General features: G+C 36.9%; 2 long non-coding RNA genes across 3 annotated transcripts in view; one reads left to right on the top strand and one right to left on the bottom strand.

The window, feature by feature from the left end:
- LOC140738932 (uncharacterized) overlaps window positions 1-4,103 on the bottom strand; it is a 191,594-nt gene extending 187,491 nt beyond the window's left edge. Inside the window, exons 1-2 of one of the 2 annotated variants that reach the window (XR_012101482.1) lie at window positions 2,536-4,103; window positions 219-268 (exon numbers count right to left, since the gene is read on the bottom strand). This is a non-coding gene — a long non-coding RNA (uncharacterized lncRNA). The remainder of the gene's footprint in view (window positions 1-218; window positions 269-2,535) is intronic. The other variant, XR_012101481.1, reaches the window with a different exon arrangement.
- Window positions 4,104-4,210: 107 nt separating this feature from the next.
- LOC140738943 (uncharacterized) overlaps window positions 4,211-12,398 on the top strand; it is a 39,318-nt gene continuing 31,130 nt past the window's right edge. Inside the window, exon 1 of the long non-coding RNA XR_012101483.1 lies at window positions 4,211-4,483. This is a non-coding gene — a long non-coding RNA (uncharacterized lncRNA). The remainder of the gene's footprint in view (window positions 4,484-12,398) is intronic.

Below are 12,398 nucleotides of genomic sequence, written 5' to 3'. Positions count from 1 at the left end.
ATATATCTTCACTTGCCATAAATTGTGGGGGATAATCCAGATTGATATTAGAACCCTTTTTCTTTAACATTACAACATGTGCATTTGAAAGGAACGGCACGATTGTTCATCCTATTTCACACAGAAAGAACACTACATCATTATCTATATTTTTTGGGCTAGCATTATACACAAATCATATCCACTGTTACACAGGAAATGCAGAATATGCGTTTTACCGTTTTCTTGGGTATTATGTTTCAGAACATGCATCCGCTTTACTGTTTACCTGAAAAATATCACGAATTAAAGAGATTAGTTTATGGTCCCCAACTAAAATGTCAATAATGCTCACATGCCTGAAACCCGCAATGAAGTGCTGAACACCACATCACACTGACGTTTAGTTTTTCGAAAACATATTTATGGCATGGGAGAGGTTTGAAAAATAAATAATTCCACCATACTAAATCCCTCCTTGATCGTTTAACACTGATGTGTAATAAAGTCATGAATATTCATTTATATATTATGGCGGGAATTTGCAATCAGCAGACAATTTTTAAATCTTATTGGTGAGCACTGTTTTAATTTAAATAGCTGTGCTCCACCAAGGCTTGCATAGCCAGTTCTGAAATGGGTTTTGAAGGCTAAGCTAGTCACATTTGTAACCTCGACATTCAAACGATTTTTAAAAACAGACGTTTCAGCTGAAGAGAACCCAGCTCTAGAACCTGATATGAATTAATCCTAATCTTCTATTTTATGAGGTGTGTTCCCTAAATGTTTTCCACCCTCTGCGCTTATTAAAAACTTCAAATATTAGCATTAGAGTTCCGCATCTGTTCTATTGGGTTCGCACTGGTGAAATCACTATTAAACTACAGTGTAAGTAATGGACGTGATGACTTCCATCAGCGTTAATATACTTAGAGGAGAGACAATATTGTACATACTGAGGTCACCACAGTTTTGAAAATGCGAATGCAGGCCCTATCTCTGGATTTCCAACGAAAAGTTGGTCACTATAAAACGCTACCCTCGTTGTCGAGTCTGAAGCCTCACTAAGTGCCTCTGACCATGGACATGAGATTCAAATCAACACGGCCAACGTAAACTGCGTCTCTCTCTCTCTCTCTCTCTCTCTCTCTCTCTCTCTCTCTCTCTCTCTCTCTCTCTCTCTCTCTCTCTCTCTCTCTCTCTCCCCTCTCTCTTTCTATCCCTCCCCTCTCCTCCCCTCTCCTTTCCCCTCCCTTTCTCTCTCTCTCTCTCCCCCCCTCTCTCTATCTCTCTCTGAAACAGAACGTGACAAATTTAACGATGAATAAACATCTCAGCAACAATGGGAATAACACAAACAAACTATTGAGAGCGACATCAGGTCAACACCAAATAGTAGCTGGAGTTATTATCACCTCACATAAAATATCATTGTACAAGCATGTTGGGATACCCGACAGAGAACCATAGTTCTATTATGATTTTTGACTTCTGGTGTGCAAAATAAAATAGCACTGCTGCATCGTAACGGGAACTGCAAACTGCCTTATCCCTGTACTCGCCCAGCAGTGATCTTCAACAGTAACAACTCCAGCGACTTCATAAATTACTAGAGTCCTGGTAACAGATTAGCATGAAATATTTTTAAGTCGTAATTAAAACAGCCGCGCCATCGGCTATATACAGTGGCCCTATCCAACCTAATAAACTGGAGCCAGATCCACAGATAAAATAGCGCGAGACACAGTAGATCGAGACGGAAACATAGGTATAGAACAAGATTGTGGAGCCTGGTGAATGGAGGTCACATATCTGACCAAAATACATATCTGATGAAGTCATGAACGTGTGAGAAACGCAACGTCGATATTATATGCCCAGAACCGTTTGTAAAGAGTTAAACTGAAATCAGTATTTCCTCCTGCCATCGAGTAATGTAAACAGCCAACATCAAGTTCAAAGCCATACAAAAAATTACCATAACAATTTCAACAGACAGCCTTCTATTTCTAGGTTGCACATTACTCTCAATGATTAACACCACAAGTTGAGGATTTAGCTATTTAATTATTCCAAATGTTACTCGAAAATACAACCACTTTACATTACCACTGGGGATTTTCTAATTGGCAGTCGAAACTCGCCTTTTACTTCTAACCGTCAAAATCCCTAACGTTATTACAGTATATTGATGATTTACCTCAAAAAGTAATTAATATGCAGTTGACTAAATCATTAAAAGAAACAAAGCTATTGATTTCCGTTAAAAACAGTTCAACTTTTAAACTGTTAAACGACACTTTTAAGCGCCAGCTCAAACCTTTTCAAACCTTGCTTGCACTAACATCTTTTTTGTCTTTTATTTTCATGTTTATTTTTATTTTGTAATTTTATTTTCATGTTTGCACTTTGTCCCGCTGTGAAGCACCTTGAACGACATCGTCTGTATGAAAAGTCTTCTATAAATAAGTTATTGCTATTAACTTAACGCCAGAATTCCCAATGACTCGAATTGTATTGTTGTATTACAAGATATAAAGAGATTTATATACTTACAGGGCGCTGGAATATAAACCTCAAGGTAGGTTCATTTCTGAGATCTTGATGCACAAAACCCCGCAGCTGAAGGCTCCTCTTGACAAGTTTTGACTTCTTCGTGGGTCCAGAAGCGACGAATGCCATTCCTCGTCACCTTTATTCAAAGAAGCTGCTTATTTCCACAACATTATTCTGACTCAAAGGGCACTAGAACAGAGAGGACATCTTCCAACCTATAAAGAAAAATAACTTTCCCCCGTAACATTTTGCTCTCACAAACCCAAGAAGTAAAAAAAAAGTGACGGTACTGTGTGCAAGTTTTTTTTCTGGGGGGGGGGGGTGGGTAAAGATTGTCCAGCCCCTCCGGCGGGTACGTGGTCTGAAAATCAAATAACTCCCCCTTTTCTTTTGTCGCTGATGAACTGAAGCCCTATTGTTCAGTCCTTGCATGATCTGATTTTTTTTGTATGTGTAGAAGGGCCATTCCCAGAATAGGCAGTGCCCTCTCTTCTCATTTGGTGGAACAATGTACTTCGCTACCGCCAACAACCCCCGACCCCTCAGCAATCACAGACCGTCCGACAGACACAACAACATTTGAATAGAACCGAATGCTGACAAGAAAGTCTCCTGTATTTTGTCTTTCAGGAAACATATTTTCGTGTTTGCATGTATTAGAATGTGGGATTTAACAGGCCCGTCGGGTAGTTCACGTGTTTACGCTCCATTCTTAGACTTTAATTGCCGAACTTTCTCTCCCGCCTTTCACCGAACGCTTTCTGTCTCTCCGTCTTTCTCACACTCCCAGACATTGACCGTTGTCCATCGGATGTTGTGACGAGCCAAGAAGCTCCGGGTTCGCACTTGACGCTCTCCAATCGCTTTTGTTAGTTTTTTTTTGTTTTGGTGGCTGCTGGTTTTGGATCTTATGTTTACTTATATTTCTTTATTTACTGTTGGCTGCTCCGAATCTCTCCTTCCCCGGCTCTCTTTGCTCCTCGTGATCGGCAGAGAGAGAGAGAGCGAGAAAAATCCAACTAACCAAAATAAACCATCTGCAGCAGCAAACACAAAATTCTGGAGGAACTCGGCAGGTCAGGCAGCATCTATGGAGAGGAATAAACAGTCGATTTTTCGGGCTGAGACCTTTCATTGGGGCTGTCTTTTTTTTCCTCCCCTTCAAACTCCTGACTTGATACTTTATTAGTAGTATTATTATTAATATTCTCTCTCCCCCCTGCTCCCCCACCCCTCTTCCTGCTCAGGAAAACAAATCAAATGCGGAATAATGAACAAGATTCCAGAGAATGGAAGGGCCGGTTCTGCCGCTGTTGGCTCGCCATCCACAATCGGCTAATAAAAGATATCTCAGATGTTCCCGCCACCGCCAGCCATTCGCTCGTGTGTTTTGACTTTGCTTCTCCCGTGGTGGGAACATTTTCTCTCTCTCTCCGCCTTCGCCAAGCGGACATTTTCCCCCTACTAAAAAGGCTGGCATTTTCTTCTGTATTTTTCCCCAGTTATTTCTAATACACAGATACAAAGGGAACGAAGCCAGAGAAATAACTTGGAGACGTTTCTCTGAAGGATTTTCCAGGCATCTGCAATCCCCCCCCCCCCAACTCCCCACACACCCCCGTGCACGCTGGTGTATCGGCGAGGTCACGTTTGCCTACGTCACGTTAAGTGCACGTATGCTTACATTTAAAATGAAATTATTAGCAACAAGAAAAATATGCAAATCGCCAGCTTATTGTCTGACAGCCATTGAATTGAATGCGTCTCCCTAATTTATGCTTTAGTCTTTAATTTTTGTGCTTTAAGAAGACTGCGAGAATAGAGCGTGAGGGATTTTTTTTAAAAATAAGGACACTGGAGAAATATCCATGCGTAATAACGCCGGTGGTGCGCCATCGCCTCTGCTGTTGGCTGTAACGTGTGTGTTATTTTTAATATGTATATCTCTGTAAGTGTTGGATAACCTTTTTATTATACTGAACCTATAGACCGAGAGCGTTTGTTCCTACATGAAAACTCCAATATATCATTGTTCCCCTTTTAAACCCTAAAACCTACATTAATATAAACTTCCTTCGGACTTAAATAGAAATTTTGTTCTAGCGTTACGTTATAATTAACGCGTTGGAATCCTGTATGAATATGTATGATTTCAGCATTGCATTCAAAGCCTTTCAGAAATATGAATGTATATTATCATGTAGTATTACTGAGTTATTTCCAATGGAATAAGTCAACTTTTTAACTAAACGTACATAATGGGGGAAAAAAAAACAAATCTAGTTATTGTTTTGGCACAATCATTGGCGTTACGCACTTCAAAGTACCATGCCTTAATTTTAATGACTACATTTTCAATTTCCATTCTTTGGATGTGCCAAGGTTATTTTCTTTCCACTTCGCGCAAATGTCCGTACAATTAAATACTTAAAATACTAATAGCATCTTGAATATTCAATGAGCTTCATTTTATAATCAACAATATGTCCGACTATCGCACCCTTCTTGTTATACTCAGATGACAGAGATCAAGGTTTTCCCTGTTGAGAGTAACTATTTCATATTTGTAGTCGCACATTTAATTAAATAGTATTTTCTCGCACTTATAAAAATCCTCAGGATATAGGATAGCCATCCTTATTTTTTTCTGGGATAATATAATTTATACGCCGTTGCAATTGTGCTTCGTAAATATTAACTCATTACTCACCGTAGCAGCCGCACAATTCTTATATATTCAATGTCCTTTTAAAATAGAACTTTAAAAGTGACTCATTTAAAAATAATTAACATATAATAGCCTAAATGGATTTCATATTTGTTATGCAATGTTTGTAACATTTATTATTACAGTAATTTGCATGATTTTAAACCTTGCATTTTTAGAAATGACCGGAATCGTGTAGATATTGCACCTGTGCAGAAAAATAGTTGCAGTGTTCCCTGCACACATGCAGATTTTTTGCTGCCTTGTATATTGTATATTCAAAAAAAGAACTCCAATCGAGTACGCAACATGATGTTTTAGTGGATTTCTAACTACGATATATTAAAACGATTTATATAAATGCTCATTCCCGTCTGTACATTCATCATACCCATTGCACAGTTTAATTTGTCCGAGCATTCAATTGCGGTGTTGTATCTTATTTTGCCGATCCGTTGTTGGACTGTTTGTCGGTGATGCGATGAGATAAAATTGCGCTGATGGTGTGCATCCCAAGTGACATATATTATAACAGAGAACATTATGAAATTCGCTACTTTATATTTTGGATTGGATTTATTCAGATAGTAAATGTCCTTGGATATTAATATTTCATTACAACTCAGTAATTTATTGTATATTTTTGCATTGATTTGGATGCATTTCTATACATTCTTAATTTAGTATCTGATTTCAAACTTTCTTGTTGTGGCTAACTGTGTATAACCCCTCAGCCTTGAGTTTATGAGAATATCTAATTTGACACACAAAAGTTTGAACACTGTAAAATATTTTTTAGATTTTTTTATATATAGATTTGATGATAGATCATTTGAATAAAATCGTCAAATTATATTCCTTTGTAAATTATTAGACTTGGCTCATGTTTTATGTTCATTCTGTAGACATGACTGCAAATAATAACTTGAGTCCCAATGTCGACTCTTCGTACAAAGCAATGAAATTGCTCCCATCTCACCGACAGCATGACATTATTTATTTGAAAAATGTTGTTAACTCTTCATGAAAACAAAACAGAGAATTTCTTTTCTGTAAAAATATGGACAGATTGTGAATTTTATGCAGACATTTTAAACAATCGGGTTTCGAACTTTAATACTAATGCTGCTTTAGTGCATATTAGAAGCGCCGTAATGTTAGCAATGAACAATATGATTGGCTCGTATGCATATAGAATTTTTTAATAAGTTTGCACATACTTTAAATGGCTTTAATTTTGTTTAATTTAGCTGTAGGGCTTATTTACTTATTGCGCTTTTGGTCACTAGTTCCTGGAGTTGGGGATACCCTTATTTTGAGTACAATATTAAAAACTGCAGCAAACCAGTACAACAGGTTAAATTGGAGGTTACAATGATGTAAATTGGCACCGTTTTGGATGATGCCTACCAACTAGAACGCAGTTTATATTTAAATCTAATTTAACACACGATCTTTCTGTTTTTGTAAATTGATGCAGCGAAATATTAATACTCCCTCTGACCCTGAGAATTAAACTGATGCTAATATGCAAGTATGTTGTTTGGGTTCACATTCAACACGATGATAAAACAATTAAAAAGTGCGGTAAGGGCGTTTGTAATGTACGGTATTGACAAGGAGAAAGTTACCAATGAACTACATATGTAAGAATCGACATTATTTTAAGGAAAGCTGTCCAATCGTTAGATTCTTTAGGGAACAAAAGTTTTCCGCGAGCCGTATTTACACAAAACTGGTGCTATTTAATTCAGTGGCACATTGTCGATATGATGCTATACATTTCTTCAAGATGCAATACCTTAGAACATAGTGCTACATATTCCTGCCTAGAATCTTACAGGTTTAACCAGTAGTATAAGATCCTTCTAAACTTGACAATATTCCAACAGATCAAAATGAATCAAAATTTTAATTATTAAACAGTGACATTGATATATTTCTTTATTTTATTGTTGACCTTTCTTCATGTGATGAGTTTAATAACCCAAAGATAAATTTAAAGCCAATGGAAATCCTCTAAAACGTGATTGAATCGTTGATATTTTTGACCTGTTATAATGAACGTCATAACATACTAAATAATATTTACGCATTCTATTTTAAAGTAGATTTGAACGAACTATTACGTGGAATTTTATTGTTGAGACAGCACAGAGAAAGGCCATCGGAAGTAATATTGATTAATACAGTATTTGAGAAATGGTGTGGAGAAAGATGATGTGCATCAACGTGTTCATGAACAAATATTTCAGGTGTTGTTTTTCTTTAATTTGCATTGGACTAAATATGGCAGTCATTTTAGAAAATATATTTGTATTCAGTAAAAAAAAAGATAAGGACTGCAGTGGAACCCAATTTAAGTGAGTGCATAACCAGAGAGAGAGAAAAATCCTGCATAGCAACATGAAATACTGGTATCACCTTGATAGCATTTGTAGGAGTCGCAAGTAGTCGAATGGCGCCATCTACTGGCTGCATTTTCATTCTAGGTTTGCAAAAGCCAATTATAGTACAGTACAGGGATGTTTTGCAAATAGTTTGTAAAATCATAAAACAGCACAATAGAAAACGATAACTTATGACGATAAACAATTCAGACTTTGACTATTGAAAGGAGAATATCAGTCTATTAAATACAATTAAGCTTCCACTTATTAATGGTAGGCCGGAGCAAAACACGAGGCTCTTGTTCAACTTCTTTGAAAACCTATGTTGATTGTTCATATATTTGGAATGAATCAACATATCTTTAACAGTATCGATAACTTGCGTAATTCATTCAGGAAGTCACGGCTCACAGTAAGATGAGATGCCTTACGTTAGATTACTACCACGTTGTGCTGTAATGCAGTTCTTCTTTCCTTCTGGAGTAATTATGTGTAATAATGTATTCTGGATCATTGTTAGGAACCGCATTTTATGAACCGTTAATTTCCTAAACGGTGCCAAAATAATATTTTCGATAAATTTCCCTTTGTAATTTCGTAATTGCCTGTATAGGGCTGATGGAATTATTACGAGGCAATGAAAGGCGACATTAAGGGAAGGAGTCAGAAACACATTGACACATTAAACTGCAGCAAATATTCACCGAACTACTTATTGGTCGACATAAGATAGCCAGGAGGCTTATTTTCATTGCAATATAAGAATCCATAACATTTCTATTCCAGCTTAACCATCATAGATTATGATTGGATACAAAATATTTCACAGAACTCAACATGGCCGAATTTAGATGCACGGTGCAGTAAAGTACAGTATTAATATTTCAGTCTTGAGACTTGTTTTGTACACGTGGATTATATTGAAAGGAACATATGCTTTCAATGTATATAAATATAAATATTGCGTACAAAACAATAATCTACTTATTGAGCTTCTATTAATTTTTCTATTGCAAACTAATTTTAAATAACTGCATAGTTAGGCTTAACTACACTATAGAATGAGAATGAAGAAAATATGATTTGCCAAACGGTCTCAAAGAGGGAATAGAAGAGATTATGTAGATGCTGGAAATCCAGAGTAACACACACAAAATGCTAGAGGAACTCAGCAGGTCAAGCAGCATCTGTGGAGAGAATAAACAGTCGACATTTCGGGCTGAGACCTTTTACCGAGACTCTATGAAGGGACTCGGCGAGAAACGTTGACAGCTTATTCCCTTCCATAGATGCTGCCTGACCTGCAGAGTACACCCAACATTGTGTATGTGTTACTCTCAAAGAGAGAAATAGGTTCTGTCAAGTTTAAATATTACTTTTACCATCGTATGGTATATAATGCACGACTAATTATGTTCAAAATAAGTTAAACATCATAGAAAAGTACTTCGCTGCACAGTTCTTCAATTTATCAATATTTAATGTTTTTGGGAGGGGACTATATTCATTAAAGATAAACGCAACATTATATATAAGAAATATAATTTACAAATACGCATTTTCTTCAGTTGATGTAACTACCGTTGTTTCACGTTCTACAATAAGCATATTTTAAGTACTATTTAAAACCGAACCAACAATTGCAGGCTTTATTAAATTAGTTACCATAGCTTGAAAAGTTACTAATCCTAGTACACCCTACGTGAATACAATTTACACGTTTTTGCAATTTTAGCTAGCATCATAAAACCTCAGTTTCTTGAGAAAGTTTCAACCTTCTATTAGAAGTACATTTGATTTAGCAGAAAAAATGCATTTATAACTCACACGCATGGAAGTGAAAAACACAACAGCTGCTCTAAGAAAGACGAACTTGCATACCATTGATAACTACCTATTTAAAAAGCAAGAGTTACTGTAAAAGACGCATTAAATCAAGTTCTAACCTATCGAGTTTGCATTTTCCTTATAGAACTTGTTAAATAACAGTTGAGTTTATGCTCTATTTACTAAATATGCTTTCATTGTTTTATGTGTAGAATCAAGATTTCCAAATCAGAAGTTCGGCCGATATTGTGTAATGATTTAATCAGTTCGCCAGTGTTACTGCATAGCAAATACTCATGTCGGATTGGATGGAAAAAAAGCGTCGAGCATCAGTCCGTTTACTTACTTACTGTTCAGTACCAAGCGGTCCCTGAGCTCTACCCTCAGTCTCTGGACACTGAAAGTGCCGAGAATTCTGTCTGGTACCCTGTCTGGGACCATATCTCTGCAGAGTCAAAGGCAAATATTTTGTACGTTAGCCAAAAGAGGCTTCCATGGGCAAGTCGCTAAAACGTGACGTTGGCCACTCTTTGGTTATTCTGGGCACACCCGAAAGTTGACCAACGGGTCTCAAACACAATAGGCTGTTTGAAAAACCCCCTTTTGCTATTAAGACTTTGTAATGATGCGAATGATCTAAACGGCGGTAAAACTAATGGAATTTTTTGGCGCAATTTACTCTCCTCTTCAACATTGGGAAGTTGCAAAGGATTCGACCAACCCCACCCACCTTCCCACACTCTCTGCACAAAAAAGCCTTTCTTAATTCAGCTACCACGGACCTGTGTAATTTATGCGATGCCGCACGTGAAATTATGAACGTAATGTAATTTGGGTGGTCAGAGTTTTAGTGACCGTGAGCATTTGGACTATTCTGCACGTTCTCTGCCGTTCAAGTGCCGGATAGCTACAAAACGGTGAACTTTTATGCTGCAGATCAGTAGCACGGGTTCAAGATGAGATTAAATAAACAGAATCAGAATCAGAACCAGGTTTAATATCACTGGCGTATATCGTGACAATTTATTGTTTTGCTGCAGCAGTGCATAATTTAAAAATCTATAAATTACAATAATATATATACGATATACAATAATATATATACTGTACACGCGCACACATACAGCAAAAGAGATTATAGATTCATGCATCTGCTCCCCCCCCCCGAGATTTTTTTATATATATGTTCAAACTTAGAATGCAAATGTTGTAAAGTAAGTGACCGGAAGCTTGTTTTAAATGTTAGGTCATTTCAGAATTGCTTTCGATAAGACCTGTACCAGATGTCCAGGTGCTTCCCGGAATGAAATATGTAAAATTCTACCTGTGTTTTAAATGAAGACACGATGGTGAGTTTGAAATCCATCTGTATTTGAAGGACAGGTCTCGTGCCCTAACTCTTGCATATGTATATTTACTGTTAATTGTTACTCTGTAGCTTTACGATGAGTTATAGCTTAATTGTCTCATAAATATATAATAAATATCTGGGGTCAAACAGACTCTTGTCAAAATAAGATGGGCCAAGTGATTGGTTTGAGGTATTTCGAGTAATCATAAAAATCTAGGCGATTTATATTAATAAAATGTCGCGGAGGTCAAGGAACACAATACCATCATTAAACGTTTTGCAAAATTTACAAAATGCCACCACCGCGACCTTCAGCCCCCCCCCCCCCCCACACACACACAGAGTTAATATAGTCCCGGAGCACATAGATGAAATTATTTCGAAGAAAATGCTATGTATAATGTTCCTATAATGACACATGATCCCTTTCACAAATAAACGTTATTTATATCATCCATTTATTAAAAGAATAGTTGTAGGAAATGTGCCGCGCGAGGAATTAATAATAGGTTTCTAATCTTCTAGTTGTTTGCTCGCAAATGCTGATAACCTAAACAGAAATCAGTTGCGCCTTGGTTGCTTGTCCGTCCTGCTGTGTGCGGTATTTCATTGATACTAATGTGTTTCTCGTATTTACTGTGAATGTTCACAAGAAAATTAATTTCAGGGCTGTATATGGTGACATATATGTACCTTGATAACAAACTTACTTTGAACTGTGAAATAAATTTGCTTCCAGCCTTAAACAGTATAAACATCGATCGCTAAGCAATCAAAATTACATGTATTGGTCGTATAAAATACGCATGTTTGTGTCAAAGCGTACTGGAGGAAATACGCAGAATACTTCACATTTTGTAAATGCATCCCAAATTGTAGGAATTCGTTATTAATGTTTGAGTTAGGCATTAAAAGGTTCATTGACCTTACTGATAATTTTACAAGTCTCTAAGACCATAAGACTATAAGATATAGGAGCAGAATTAGTCCATTTGGCCCATCGAGTTTTTCCCATTTCATTATTTCCCTATCAGCCCCAATCTCCTACTTTCTCTCCGTATTCTTCCATGCCCTGACCAATCAAGAATTTATCAAATATACCCAATGACTTGGTCTCCACAGCCTCTTCTGGCGACAAATTCCACAGATTCACCATTCGCCGGCTAAAGAAATTCCTCCTCATCTCCGTTCTAAAAGGACGCTCCTATATTCTGCTCTTCGGCTCTCCAATCTTTTAAGTTCTAACAACCAAGCACTTTTCTAAAGTGAAGCAACAAAACATTATTATATTATTAAAACGTATGCCTCCACGGTATTTTATAAGTTTAATCTAACGTAAAGGTGCTTAGTCTTTGCTCTTTTGATGTTTTAAACAATTGGACAGAATTAATTACTTATTTGCTTTCCCAAATAGAAATGATTGCTAATGAGACTGTTACGTCGAATATAGTTACAGTGAAACCTTCCACGTTATTCTCGCATTTTGGAGTGTTGATTTTGACACTTTCAGATGCAGTATTTTGATTATTCCCGTAAATGCAAAAGGGTACCCCCGACGAAAGATGATGTTCTCAGACAGCCAGCCTAA

The sequence above is a fragment of the Hemitrygon akajei genome, chromosome 2 (genome assembly GCF_048418815.1).
Source record: "Hemitrygon akajei chromosome 2, sHemAka1.3, whole genome shotgun sequence".
Classification (NCBI taxonomy): Eukaryota; Metazoa; Chordata; class Chondrichthyes; order Myliobatiformes; family Dasyatidae; genus Hemitrygon; species Hemitrygon akajei.
The sequence above is the reverse complement of the archived record's forward strand: the minus strand, read 5'-3'. Positions and strand labels throughout refer to the sequence as shown.